This window comes from Pongo pygmaeus, chromosome 20, assembly GCF_028885625.2.
Source record: "Pongo pygmaeus isolate AG05252 chromosome 20, NHGRI_mPonPyg2-v2.0_pri, whole genome shotgun sequence".
Taxonomy (NCBI): domain Eukaryota; kingdom Metazoa; phylum Chordata; class Mammalia; order Primates; family Hominidae; genus Pongo; species Pongo pygmaeus.
The window spans coordinates 62,857,963-62,872,568 of NC_072393.2; the positions used below are offsets into that span (position 1 = coordinate 62,857,963).

Genomic DNA, 14,606 nt, shown 5'->3' on the forward strand with positions numbered 1-14,606 from the left:
CTATCAAGACAGGCCAACATTCAAATTCAGGTAATACAGAGAACACCACTAAGATACCCCTTGAGAAGAGCAACCCCAAGACAAATAATTGTCATATTCTCCAAGGTTGAAATATATGCAATATAAGCTCTCAGAATTTAAGATTTAGTAGGGCTTGGTGTCATTTTTAGACCCAGGAGTCAGGGCCCTGTAACTCAATGTCACAAGGACTTTAAAAGCACATACAGGAAGATAACGAATGTAATAACCTTCATTAAGAATTTTTTTGGCCTCAGCTTTTTCTAAGCAATAAAACATAAAATCTTCTAGGCAGGTTACCAAAAGGCAAAAACAAACAAACAAACAAAAAACTCTTCTGCAGTGCACAGAATATTATGTTCAAAGGAAACATTTCCTTTAGACCTTTGAGAAAACACTGTTAGCATCAGGCAACAACAACAACAAAAAAACTGGAACCCAAGGAAGACAAACTTATATGACCTGAAAATGAGTTGAAGGAGAGTGTTACTATTTTGTGCCTTTTAAAAAGGGAGAGAAAACCAAAACCTGTGAGATGCAATAAAAGTTGAATTTGGGGTTAAAAATTAAAAAATAAAATCTCTTATAATTTATTCAGTAAATCAACCCCTTAAGAAAATTTCATTGTTCTAACCAATTCTTTAGTGTATAAGCATTTTCTTACATCAAACCCAATCTACAGAAACACCATTATCATTTCTCTTTATAGACAACTTGATTGTATAAAAGTTTTTGTTTTGTTTGTTTAATAATCTTCTTGTAATGGCTTATACAGACCATTCATGACATGCTTGGATTTTCTGGTTTGTCCTAAACATCACTTTTTCTTAAACAACTAGTCATTTTATTCTAGGACTAAATTTACCATACTAGATTCTTTCTCATATAAAATTATTTCTCTTTAAGCTGTCTTACAAAAAAAAACCTCTTTCTTTTTTTTTGGATGCCATTAAAGAACTATTTTGTCTATATCATTGTAGATACCAGTACCCTTAGTTTAGTAAAAGAAAACTACCACATGATCTTTATTTTAAAAGTCTTGGGTTAAGCTCTGGAGAATTTTCATAGGCAAATTCTTCTATGTGGGCTGGATCAGTAAGCACTCCAATAAAATCTGTCTCCAGGAAGAAAAGACCATCCACTTTATCAGCCAAGGTGAATGCTATAGAAGAGATCTTGTCAAGCGGAAGCTGACTCTGAACATCCTGCGCTCTTCCTTGATTAGGGAAAAAAAACTTGGAAAAAGGGATCTTGACCTCCTGCCAGTAGGGCTCCCCATGGGTGAACGTGAAGTAACTATACATCTGATTTTCCTCTGGATTATATCTGTGTCCTCCCTGATATACATCATCCAAGGCCAACCATCCCCACATACATGGAGATACAGAGTACTGAACTGGGACCAATCACAAGACATCTTCCTCTCAAAAGCACCCCCTGGAATCCTGGATATCATTGCACAGTACCCACTTCAGGTAGTCTCCCCATCCTGAGGCACCTCAGAGCTCAGAGTTCCATATAGCAGTGCACTTTGGTTATTCTTGCCCATTTTCAAAAATACTTCACTTCTGCCTCCAATCATCTTTTCAGAAGTCACTATCTACTTATCCAAGTCTTCTTTCCCCCAGAACTATCAGACAACCTTGGCTTGTTCCAGCAAGACCTCATGTAGAGGGCGGCCTTCGGGTCCTATCCAATGATCCAAGTTTGATCCTTCAAATGCCTAAAATGGTCCTTTATTTCATCTCCAATTGCTTTATTGAAACTAACTTCAGGTTTCTTCTCAGGAGAAGTTATATCCAAAGCAACTTCTTTCTGGTGATATCCTTGCCAACCCCCTTCAGTCTTCCTCTGTGAGGAGGCTTTGCCAGGAGAAGCCACTGGTTTCTGAAGACTACTGGAATGGTCTGCAAAGCGAATACCCATGAATGCAAGGCAGCAGTTGTCTTAGAGCATTTTCTGAGAATATAAGTGCCATGCAGCAATTTGTGAACCAAAGCCATGGTACGAAAAAATCAAAATATAAGTTTCTTCCTGGGCTACCAAGGGCTACCAAGAAGCTTCAGCAAATAGCCCAATTCTACCAAGTGCCAGAAGCTGCTCTAAGTGTATTTTCATTTGACGGCTCACAACAATCCTGAGAGAGGTACTATTATCATTTCAATTATACAGACGAGGAAATGGATGTTCCACGACTAATTTACCCAAGGTTACACAGGTAGTGAGTGGCAAAACTCTTCTGCCTCAGTGTTTACCTCCGGCACTCACTGCCCAATCTCCGGAGGCTGGACATTCGCCATGCTGGAGAGAAAAACCTCTTTATTTATTTAACTTTCTTTACATCTCTCTTATTTCCTGGTTCCTTTTACCTTGTTTTATATAAAACCTTTACATAAGCTTTGAATTAGACAAAAGAGTGTATACCTTTTTACAAAGCACACACCTGTTTTTAGAAAGAATGTTTTCCTACAATATATTTTGTTGAAAAATACCCAAATAATAAAATATCTATTATTTAATTTAATAGTAATTTAGATTTTAAATTATGACAATTTTATCTACAAGTATTCATCCCATTACATTTTCCTAATTATCTTATGTTAATCACTTACCTACACTGTTTATGAAACTGTGATAGGCATCATTTAAAATTATGAAACCACCATAACTGAGACAATAACAAAGAGCTGACCTAACTGACTCCATCTTGATTCTGACCTCCAAACTGTCCTTGTTCATTCCTGTGCGTAAGCCAAACAAACTTTGGGAGGAACTCACTTTATAGTTTAGCTTTGAAACAAAGATGATAACAGCCCTTTCCCAAAACCAACTTCCTTACTGCCTGTGGACTAGACCACCTAAAGCCACAAGATTAGAAGTTACGGTAATGTTACTAAATTCAAGATAGAGCTATTTTTATTAAACCAATGTCAATGTCTTATTTATTAAAGATTACACAAGCAAAGGTCTTTCTGTTTTGGCTGTGTTTATACTTTTGCAACCCCTATGTCAAGTTTTGACACCTTATAGTATTTGGCAGGGATAAGTATGAAATTGTTTGATCAATAAATGCAAACAAAGGGCCGGGCATGGTGGCTCGTGCCTGTAATCCCAGCACTTTGGGAGGCCGAGGTGGGCAGATCACGAGGTCAGGAGATCGAGACCATGCTGGCTAACACGGTGAAACCCTGTTTCCATTAAAAAAAATATACAAAAAATTAGCCGGGTGTGTGGGCAGGCACCTGCAGTCCCAGCTACTTGGGAGGCTGAGGAAGGAGAATGGTGTGAACCTGGGAGGCGGAGCTTGCAGTGAGCCGAGATCACGCCACTGCAATCCAGCCTGGGCAACAGAGGGAGACAACATCTCAAAAAAAAAATGCAAACAAAAATGTATGCTGGCAATTCTTAAGACATATCTAATATTACTTTAATAATAATTTTAAAGCTAGCTTATTTATTAAAGATTTTACTTAAGTCATATAAACTTGAAAAAGCATTTGAGTAGTCTTTCCTTTTTCTGATAAAGTATTTGATGTACATGCTATTTTTCTTTAAGCCAATTAATCAGAACTCTTTTATATATTTTCATTAGTGAAACATTATTTACATAACACATAAATACATAGATATATTAGACATGCGGATAGAAGTACATCTTCACCAATTCACAAAAACCTTTCTTCCTATCATAGACTTTCAGATTCTTGGTAACCTGTTTCACAACCCTAGGCAGTTGTCAGCTAAATAGTCTTAAATTTGCATATTAAAGGAAACAACTCAGGTGAAAATCAAATAGAAAAATTTGCATTATAAAGTATGGAGAGAAAGAGTCTGGTGTGCTAGAAGGAGATTAAAGAGGGATGCCAAATCAAACATAAAATTATAAAAATTTATCATAGGATGGTATAAGGAGACCAATTTTGTTTTATTTAGATAGGGATTATCTATCCTTTAAGTGACTCTCTGAGCTCTGGGCAGAGCCCACACTGAATGCTGGTTTCCAAAAAGGGAGATATTATTATGAGGCTAGACCAGTGATGTTTTTCCAATGCACTTAGAAAAAAATTTTTGTAAACAATGACATTTCTAACTGTCTAAACTATACACTTCTTTAAAACCCGAAGAGTAGACTCTGTTGCGATAACTATTTTAGTCAATAAATCAGGTAACACAATACAAAAGCAAGCAGTTTAAGAGCTGAGATGAACTTTTCTGTTTACACTCTTGGGGTTTGATAAGGAAAAACAGGTTTCTCCCCCAAGGGAGTTGTACCTTCTCCATTTTCTTTAAGGAACCTCAGACTACTATAAACTATGTCATGTTCCTCATGCAGCAGAGGGTGCAAGAGAAAGGAGAGACAGCAGAAGTAAATGAAGAAAACAGAAGTCAGTCAGCTGAGAAGAAAAAACCTTTGCTCAATAAAAAAAAAACAAAAACAAGGTAGAGCTGATAAAACCCAATGGGGAAAAAAAGCAAAACAACAACAAAAACAGAAACAAACAGCAACAACAAAAAAACATTTAAGCAAAACAAATGATCACACAACTTATATGATTATGGAGTGCTCTGATGGTAACAAGAAATTAAGACCAGCTGGTTGTTACTCTTCTCTTTGGCCAAGACAGTCTAGGGATGATGGGTCACAGGTTGAAGCCTGCTCGCTACCATTAGGGGAGCAGGGCAAAAAACCTCATCTTTCCTGTTGGAGGCACGCTCAAACTCCATAAAGGAGTTGCCTGAAGGAAAACCTGGACTTCTTTGTGTTAGAAGCAAGTAAAATTCTAAAAAAAAAAAAAAAAGAAAAAAAACCCCACAAAAACCAGAGTTGTACAGCAAAATAAACTTTAGATATCAACGGAATTTTGGGTCCTAATGGTACCCCATTAACTCAGGGGGATAAGTGGAAGATAAAGCACTTTGTAATATGCGTTTTAGAAGGCCTACAGCAAACCAAGGCCAAACCTCTCAATTACTCTTTTGTTTTTTTTTTTTTGAGACGGAGTCTCACTCTGTCGCCCAGGCTGGAGTGCAGTGGCGCAATCTCGGCTCACTGCAAGCTCCACCTGCTGGGTTCACGCCATTCTCCTGCCTCAGCCTCCCGAGTAGCTGGGACTACAGGCGCCCACCACCACGCCTGGCCAATTTTTTGTATTTTTAGTAGAGACAGGGTTTCACCGCGTTAGTCAGGATGGTCTCGATCTCCTGACCTCATGATCCACCCATTTCGGCCTCCCAAAGTGCTGGGATTACAGGCGTGAGCCACCGTGCCCGGCCTCAATTACTCTTGTAACCGAGCAAGTTACAGAGAAACGCCACACGCTGAGACTTATTCAGGAGTCCTTTATTAGCCGGCGACCGAGAGACAGCTAGTGCTCAAAATTCTCTCGGCCCCGAAGAAGGGGTTAGATTTTCTTTTATACTTTGGTTTAGAAAGGGGAGTGGGGGGAGTCTAGTTAAAACAATCTTACAGAAATAAAGCAGGCAAAAAGGATAAATGGTTACAGGAAAGCAAACAGTTCCAGGTGCAGGGGCTTTAAATCCATCACAAGGTGATAGACGCGGGGCTTTGGGTGTTATCAACCGGACACAAACGCGGGGGCTCTGGGTGCTATCAACTGGGCAAATTCCTAGGAACTGCAGATATAGCTTGCCACAGTATCTTATCATTTAATTGCATCCTTTGATGTGCTAGGAGACTGCTTGCACCAGTTAAGTCCTTGAGGAAGGGGGTGGGTAAGGGGCTGTAAGTGAAGGAGCCAAAATGGAGTCTGTCTGGCTCTCTCAGCTAAGGGAGAGTCAATTCAGGTTAAAACAAGGTTGGGTATCATACTCTAAACTGTCTATAATGGACCAGATAAGAATCCTGTAGCCTTTATGGAAAGGCTAAGAGAGGCACTAATAGAGTACACTTCCTTATCCCCTAATTCAGTTGAGGAACAGCTCATCCTGAAGGACAAGTTTATTACACAAGGCAGCTCCTGATAGTAGAAGGAAACTACAAAAGCAAGGTACAGGACCAGACAGCACCTTAGAGAGCCTCCTGAAAGTAGCCACTTCGGTCTTTAATAATATGGACCAGGAGGAGGAGGCCCAAAAGAAAGAGAGCAAGTTCAGGAGAAGGACAGAGGCTCTAGCAGCAGCTTTGCAGGCTTGCAACATCCAGAATCCCCAAGGTGCATCTGCTAGTTGCTATTGATGTGGCAGTCCAGGGCATTTTAAGGATTGCCCAGGCAGCAAGACAAGGCAACCTCGACCCTGTCCAGCCTGTGGCAAAAACCACTGGAGTTGGAATTGCCCCCAGAGGCGGAGGTCACTGGGTTCAGGACCAGTCTCACAGATGGTCCAGCAGGACTGATGGGTCCCGGGGCTCAAATCTCGGCTCCAGTGGTTCAAACTGCCATTATAGCACAGGAGCTCCGGATGATTCTGGAAATTAAAGGAAGGAAAGTAAACCTCCTTCCAAACACTAGAGCTGGTCTCTCTCTGTCTTCTCCTCTCTAATCCAGACCTCCTTTCTCCCCAGAGCACGACCGTAAGGGGCATCTCAGGAAAAAGGCTAATCCAATCTTTTTCTCAACCTGAGTTGACACATGCTTGCAAGCCATTGTCATGATAGCTCTACTAGTCAGAAAAGCCTCCGAGTTAACACTAGGAAATAATTTTAAAAAGCCTCCGAGTTAACCCTAGGAAATAATTTAACGGTTTACAGCCCACATCATGTAGCAGAATCACGGTCCTCTAGGGGGAGCTCTTAGCTGACAGCTGGTAAAGCAAGATGTACATAAGGCAGGATAAGCAGTAGTCACTTTCCCCAGGCACAAATGCTCAATTAGCTGAGCTAATAGCTCTTACAAGAGCACCTAAATTAAGCAAAGGAAAGGCAGCTAACATTTACACTAACTCCAAGTATGCTTTCATAGCTCTCCATGCTGGGGCCATTTAAAAGGAAAGATATTTTCTTACCACTAATGGATCTCCTATAAAGTATCACCAGGAAATTAGCAGGTTATTATCCTCAGTTTTTCTTCCACAAAAAAATAGCAGGGATGCATTTTAAGGAACATTAAAAGGAAACAAGGTAGCCGAAGGAAATAAATTAGCTGATCAGGCAGCTAAGTCAAAGGCATGAAAGCTTCAAGGTATTAACACACTTCAAGCCCCTTCTAATCTAAAAAGGCTCTGTAAGAGAAATTAAACCTCAGTATTCCCCTACAAAAATAGAATAGGCTACTTCTCTAGGGCATACTTTTCAGCCCTCAGGATGGCTACAGTCAGGATGGCAAACCCTATTTGCCAGCCTCCAGCCAATGAAAAGTTCTTAAAATCCTTCACCAAGCTTTTCACTTGGGAAAGGATAAAACTTATCCATGTGCTCAGAAATTGTTTTCAGGCAGGAAACCTCTAAATTGGTTAAGCATGTAACCAATCTCTAGCTCACTTCCAGCAGGAACCACCTCTGTTTAACCCAAGAAATTTGGTATTAGTAAAACTCTCACCTCTGTCACCTTCCCTAAGCCAAGCTAGGAAAGGCCCACCACTGTTGTTCTCTCAACCCCCTTGGGCAGTAAAAGTTACAGGAATCAATTTGTGAATACATCACAATCAAGCCAAAGCCTGCAAAGCTGAGGAAGCAACCCCTGACAGTCCACAGGAATGTCCTCAATATCAGTGTGAAGAAATAGAAGATCTTGGCCGGGTGCGGTGGCTCATGCCTGTAATCCCAGCACTTTGGGAGGCCGAGGCGGGCAGATTACGAGGTCAGGAGATTGAGACCAGCCTGACTAACATGGTAAAACCCTGTCTCTACTAAAAATACAAAAACTAATTCAAATTAGCCAGGCGTGGTGGTGGGCACCTGTAGTCCCAGCTACTCAGGAGGCTGAGGCAGGAGAATCGCTTGAACCCGGGAGGCGGAGGTTGCAGTGAGCCGAGATCAGGCCACTGCACTCCAGCCTGGGGGACAGAACAAGACTCCATCTCAAAAAAAAAAAAAAGAAGATCTTAAGCTGAAAATAATAAAAGATAAGTAACTGAGTGAGGGCTACGCATCTTACTGAGTCCCACTCCTACCTTATCAAATACTTTTTATTATTTCTAAACTTTCCTCTCAAAGTCATCGTCAAATATTAGAACTTCTTTTTAATGCATATTTGCAGAGAGATTTAAGTATTCATAGAATCACATTTGTAACTTTGTAAATCCCCACAGGGACATGTTATATCTTGGCAAGTAAAGTTTTAAATGAAAATTATTTACTATGCCACTCTTGTGAAAATTGTTCTAGTCAAGCTACTATTTGCAATAGAACTAAACACTGTGGCACCCACAATGTGGAATTCTGGTTGTAAAATTCTAATTGCTGTAATATTTTGCCTGATTATCATCCTTATAACAGGATTAATAATTGCAGGAAAAATTTAGTCAAGGTTGTTTTGCTTATAGCAGGACTAATAGTTATGGATAAGAAGCATGAAAGTTATACTGTCATTAAGTTTGAAAAGACTTTTTACTAAAGGTTGGTAATATGATACACACTATGAAAAGGTTATAAAGGAAGAGATTTTATATAAGGAAGGATTTTGTATGGTAAATTCTTGTACTAAAGGGAAATAACTGGTTGTTTAAAGAAAGGATGTTTAGGACAAATCAAAAAGTTTAAAGATGTTGTAAGAAGGTGTATAAAAGTCATAAAAGAATTTAATAATTAAAGGAAAGGAATTGTCAAAATTAACGCTAAAGTTATTTTAGCCACCCAATAATGTATTTCTCCCAATCATATTGCAAGTTGTAAAAATGGCCTAGGCCTAAAGTTAGTTATTTTCTAATGGCAGGTTAAGGGGGAAATGTCTGCTTTTCTCTAGGAAAAAGTTACTTCTATATTAACGTTTCTGGTAATGTACACCGACATCTAGTGGAGGCAAGCCAGTATTGCAATCCATTGGTGTAACTAAAAGGTGTCAAACTCTACTGTCAGTTATGGTCTAACAGGGCCCCCCACTAACGGTGGTAATTTTAATACTTGTATCCTAACCCTACATTTTAAGCCTTCTTGTAAAATTTATATTTTTTCACCTTAAATTAAATAGTTTAATATTTTAATATTTAGTTAAATGTTTTATTTAATAAAACATTAAATAAAGTTTAATAGAAGCAATTAAACTTTAAATGGTGCTGTGAGCAGAGCCACACATAGACATGCCATTCTTCTGAGAACCTTAGATCAACCACAGGAGAAGGCCCAACTGCTGTCCCCCCACCACCACACGCCCCTTTTCAGCAGACAGTAGCCAGAAAGAATCATCATCTAACACCCCCTAACAGCAGTTAGGTTTACTTCTCTTTGAGCAGGGGATATTACAGGAGTTATTAAGAAATCATTTTAGGCATACAGTAAGGGTAAATGTTCTTGGTGGAGATTTTCCTGTAATAAGAAATGACCCCCAAACAATCTCTTTTCTAACCAAAAAGGCGGCTTCAAGGGCCGGGCTGACAAGCTTTGATATGCAAATGCTGGCCACTAGAAACTGGGTCCACTCAATATGGTGATTCCCACCATCTTCTCCTTGTTACCACCTGTGCAAAGTGTGATGGCCACCTCCAAGTAACACCATGTGTTCAAACCATCATGGCAACACACATTTGCATATTAAAAAGCTATGGTGGGAGGGCCTGGTTTCTCCCAGGCTACATAAATAACACACCTGGTCAAACCAATCCTTTGGGCCCTATGCAAACCAGACACTGCCTCCTCCAGCCTCCGGATATAAGGGACTGCATTTCTGCCGCGCGCAGGGTCTTTGTTCCTGTCCCTTGTCACTCAGTATGGGGGAGCTGTTCTCTTCTTTCTTCCTTCTTACTTGTCTATTAAACTTTTCACTCCTTAAAACTACTCCACATGTGTCCATGTCATTAATCCTATCAGCACCAGACCAAGAAGCCTGGTAATCCTCCAGTCATCGGAGCTGTATCAAAATGAACTTGGGCCACCCTGTCCCAATCTCTCCATCCTTTGCATCTTAACCTGTCGCAAAACAAGAAAAGTGGTGCCTCTAAGATTGCACAGGTACAATGAATACAAACCTGGGAAGGCTGTGGTGTTTTTTTAGATGGCTGGTGAATCTATCTGGACCGAAGGGATTCCTTTTCCCAGCAATAATTTTACAGACCTGAGACAGTTGCAAGATGAAGCTGTGTTGAGGGATGAAGATGTCATTACACTTTCTTACCCAAAGTCAGGTAAGGAAGTGGAACCTGAAACTCAGGAAGGGATGGGGCGAAGATACTGATGGAGTGCCTTCTTTATGCCCTGCACTGGGGTATGCTTTGGTGGATAGTGTGGGTTTTTTTCATTTGTTTGTTTGTTTTTGAGACGGAGTCTCGCTCTGTCACCCAGGCTAGAGTGCAGTGGCGCGATCTCAGCTCACTGCAAGCTCCCCCTCCTGGATTCACACCATTCTCCTGCCTCAGCCTCCCAAGTAGCTGCGACTACAGGTGCCAATAGTGTGGTGTTTTAGCAAAGCTTCTACTCAGAGAGACGGATTAAGCCAGACAATTAAACATAATGCAAATGAATGTGATTACTGGGGCATTGCAGAGACATAGAGAGATATGAGATCCCACAGAAGCTAAGGCAGATTTAAGTGATCATGCAGGATGGTTAGAGGGGACTGATTATTGAAAGAATTTCGGTGAAAAAATAAACATTTATCCTTAGATGCTGAGTGTGAATGTGAGATTGTTAGATGTAAAAGAAAAAATATTCTGACACTTGGGTAAATGGTGAGGAAGATTATCCAAGACAATTGCAACAGGGGAGAGAGACCCAACTCAACTCTGATTATAGCAATGATAGTTGGTTTTTTGTAGACAATTATCAGAGTAAGGCGGTCAGTGGGTGGGAAATGACAAAGAGCAACTTGATTAGGTATCCAGAGCAGAATCCTTGCTAGAGGCAGGCCAAAGACTTAGACATTAAGAGTGGAAGATGGGAAATCTGATCAGGTATCAAGGATGGGGGCATTCTCATTACCCTTGTTGAAACTGGGTACAACCAGGATGGACACAGATGTCCGAAGTCCAGGCCTAGTCAGGAAGAGGGCTCAGGGAAGCCTAAGTCAAGTCCGGTCGAGGGGAAGGTCTTTGCCAGGTGGCAGTGTTTCGATCTATTACACTACAGACATGTGGGCCACATAATACATTTTCAGAGGGAAGAGGGCTGTGCTGTGCATTGTAGGATGTTTAGCTGCGTCCCTGGCCCCTGCCCACTGGAGTCAGTAGCATACTCAAGTGTGATAACTCAAAATGTCTGCAGTCACTGTTAGTTTTCCCTTGAGGTGGGCACAGTTTACCCCAGCTGAGAACCATATATTAGGCGTGGATGAGGAAGAAGGCACATACATATGCCCGAGGTTTCAGGCAACGAATAGTAGACACGTGTTGGTGTCATGCATTGAGGCAGAGAGCGCTGGTGGAGAAGCACATACAGGGAAGCTGGGAATTTCGAGTGTAATGGATACTACAGTGTAACTAGAGAAAGAATATGAGAGGTGGGAAAATCGGAGTGAAAATATTGTAATATTTAGCAAGTGCATGTGTGCAGTGGTTCAATGATCTATTCTGTGTATTAAGACTATTTGGTGCCATTGTTTTACTGGGCTGGGCTTATTTCACTTAACGTAATTTCTTCCAGTTCCCTCCATGTTGGCTGCACATGACAGTTTTGCTCTTTTTAAAATGATATTGAGGCTGGGCGCGGTGGCTCACGCCTGTAATCTCAGCATTTTGGGAGGCCAAGGCAGGCGGATCAGGAGGTCAGGAGATCAAGACCATCCTGGCTAACGCGGTGAAACCCCGTCTCTACTAAAAAAATACAAAAAATTAGCTGGGCGTGGTGGTGGGCACCTGTAGTCCCAGCTACTTGGGAGGCTGAGGCAGGAGAATGGCGTGAACCCGGGAGGCAGAGCTTGCAGTGAGCCGAGATCGTGCCACTGCACACCAGCCTGGGTGACAGAGCGAGACTCTGTCTCAAAAAATAAAAATAAAATAAAAAATAAAAATAAATAAAATGATATTGAGCAGTGGGAGCAAGAATATTAGGGCATCCAACAGGCCAAAGGTGGAAGCAGCCCACGTGTCCATCGATGGATGAACAGATAAACAGAATGTGCTATATACATACAATGGAATATTAGTTGCCCTTAAAAGAGAGGAAGTTCTAATACATGGTACCACATGGATGGACCTTGAGGGCACTATACTAAGTAAAAGTCAGGCATGAAAGGATAAATATTGTGTGATCCAGTCATAGGAGGTACCTGGTATAGAAATATTTATAGATAGGGAAAGTAGTGTGGTGGTTGCAAGGAACTCATGGGAAGAGAATAGAAAGAGTTGTTTTTAATGTTTACGGAGTTGCAATTTTGCAAAGAGAAAAACGTTTCTGGAGATGGATGGTGGTGATGGTTGCACGACAATGTGCATATTTACTGAACTGGACACTTACAAATGGTTAAGCCAGTCAATTGTTTGTATTTTACCACAATTTAACATTTTAAAAGTTGGTTTTTTAAAAGAGTATTACAACAAAACAGGGTAAAGATGGCCACATAAAAGTGAAAGGAACAGAGTATCTCTAGAATAAAGCATCAGTTTAATCCACTTAAGACAAAGTAAGATAAGGAATGAAAACACCAGTTGGACTGATGGGCAGGGGCATTATTGCTGAAATAACACAGTGTCTTTAAGATGTAGTGGTGGGGTCAATGTCACATTGAAGTAGGTGACACCTTTTTTATTCAGGAACCGTTTGGATGGTGGAGATCATCAGTCTGATCCACTCCAAGGGAGATCCTAGTTGGGTCCAATCTGTTGTTCCCTGGGATCATTCACCATGGATAGAAGTTAAAGGTAAGAAAGCAGGTTTAGAGACTCAGAAGGGCCCACACCACTACACCTCCCACCTTCCCATTCAGCTCTTCCCCAAGTCATTATTCAATTCCAAGGCCAAGGAGAGTTAATGGAATGTCAGTGTGGACCACTTTTTCACGGCTGAATGACTGTGTTTTAGGGACAGAGTTAAAATGCGATTCCCTAAACTGCATATTAGAAAATCTTGTTCCAATCTACTGTGTCATATACAAGACAATGTTTCTGTTATTTCCCCAGGAAATCCTCAACCTTCAGTTAAGTAAATCCTGGCTACATCCCCAAAACTGAGGCCCCCAACATTAATATGCTCATGTGGAAAGCACCTTAGCTATAAACCAGCACCTGTATTTCAGAGGAAATGTGGGTGTGACACTGATATTTGAAACCCAACGTGGTTTTTCTATTGAGGATAGTAATCATGATGTGGGGCGTTTTCTTCCCAATTGACAGCTCCATGGGTCTCCCATACATAATTTCAGAAGCTCCACATGAAGCCTCTAGCATTGAGTAACCCTGGGCAATAAGTGTGAACTTTTTCTCTTGATAGATTATTGCTTAAATCAAAACTTACCAAAACTATCAAAATTGTATAAAACTGCCTCCAAATGTCTTAGGTGATGTGGTAGTAACAGTATTATTAAAATGTTCTAATATTACAGTGTCACAATGTATTAATACTGTGCTATATTTCTATTTGCTTATTTACTGTCAGTTTCGTTTATTTTACTGAATATTCCATGATTTTGAAGATCATGTCAACTTTTTTTCCAATTTTTACTGTTTTATACTGACTTGGCTGACGCTTAAAACATTGTAGAGATACAAGAAAATACTGGAAAAAATAAATTAAAAAATAAAGTAACAAAAATAGCCCAAGACCAAGCTCTGTAAAACAATTACGACTGTAAAACAGTTATGATAAAACAATTTATAACAGAAAATTCCAACTTGAACTTTGGCTTCAGACGGTGTTTATTGGCAAATAGTGCAAGATGTTTGAAGCACAGTTTGTGTGTGTTTAAACTGGCAGTACTGATCCTTCCATGTATTTGTTCCTGATTATTTATTAACTTAGAATATGCATCCATTCTTTATTCCTTCATATGTTTAGGTATTAAGCACCTATTATGGGTCAAGGTTTGAATCAGGATTGGGAAGAAGGTAATGATTATGATGACCTCAAGTCACAACCTAAAGAAATTTACAGATTAGTATTTGGGAAGACAAAGAACAGATGTACACTTATTTTCTGTGGTGCCAATATTATTTACTGACATCCTCATTAACACCAGATACCAGTGTGTACTTGGTGAAAAACATCTACTTTAAGATATGCAATAAATAGATGAAAGGATGAGACAGGGAGAAAAATGTAGGGAAAGTTCCACATTGTCCCAGAAGGTAAATGCAGGGTTTGCTGATGGAGTTATGCAGATGGAGGATTTGGTAACTGTCTTGTAGCGGGACAATCAGAGATGGGAGAGACCGAACAGAGTTCAGGAGAGCCTTTATTAACATGATCACCTGGCTCAGTAGGACTAGCGTCCAGGAAAGCCTGAGCCCTGAACAAAGAGAGCAGCCACCTTTTCAACAGTCAGTGGTGGGAATTACGTGATGCAGGAAGCATACTTACAGAAGTGAGAAGAAAGGCAGTTGTTAGC

At 40.5% G+C, this 14,606-nt stretch overlaps 1 pseudogene; it reads right to left on the minus strand.

Annotated features, from left to right (window-relative positions):
• Window positions 1-1,043: 1,043 nt before the first annotated feature.
• Window positions 1,044-2,021, minus strand: LOC129019402 (complex I intermediate-associated protein 30, mitochondrial-like; annotated as a pseudogene).
• Between the last annotated feature and the right edge of the window lie 12,585 nt (window positions 2,022-14,606).